Consider the following 807-nt stretch of genomic DNA (forward strand, 5'->3'; position numbering starts at 1 on the left):
CTGCGTGTGCAATGTGGATGTAAACAGAGAATCGTAGAATTGCTCAGGTTGAAAAAGATCTTCAATATCAAATCTATATATATATATATTCTAAGTGTCCGCTGTCTTTCATTTACTCAGAACCCCGAAATAATCAGTGCTGTGTTTTATTGTTGCTTTAAATGAGTAATTTCTGGAGGTTGGAGATTCCGCTTCAGACTGGGTGCTGTGCAGGACTCCCAGCCCACTCCGTGTCACTGGAGGAAGGAGCTCACTGGAGGGGACAGCAGCATTACAGCTACTGGGGCTTTTTAAACTGTCACTTAAAACCAAGGGAGGAAAAAGATGAAAGTGCAAATACCATTAAAATGTCATATAAAGCAGGTTCTGACTTATATCAAGTTGTTGGTTTCACTTCGTTTAATTTCTTCTGGAAAGATTGAAGCATATCTGGGTCGTGTCAGCATACATTGTCACACGTCCACCAGTCCAGTGTCAGTTTGTTGTAAAGATTACAATTGCTATTGAATGTGTCAGAGGGCTTGCTGGACCTGGTGATCACAGAAATCGTAGAATCACGTAATCATTTAGGTTGGGAGAAACCTGTAAGGCCATCATGGCCTGCTGCCAACCCAGCACTGCCAGCCCCTCCACCCCGTCCCTCGCTGCGGTCCCACAGGCAGGCTGCTGCACCCACAGGCTGCTGAGGGGCCTCAGCTGAGCTCCCAGGGCAGATAACTGAATATTAGCACTGCTTTTCGGCAATCCCAGCATTCAAGCCAATGTCTCTGGGGGCTGTGTGGAAGTGCTCCCTTCCTGGGAGGTGCT

The sequence above is a fragment of the Meleagris gallopavo genome, chromosome 8 (genome assembly GCF_000146605.3).
Source record: "Meleagris gallopavo isolate NT-WF06-2002-E0010 breed Aviagen turkey brand Nicholas breeding stock chromosome 8, Turkey_5.1, whole genome shotgun sequence".
NCBI classification, from domain to species: domain Eukaryota; kingdom Metazoa; phylum Chordata; class Aves; order Galliformes; family Phasianidae; genus Meleagris; species Meleagris gallopavo.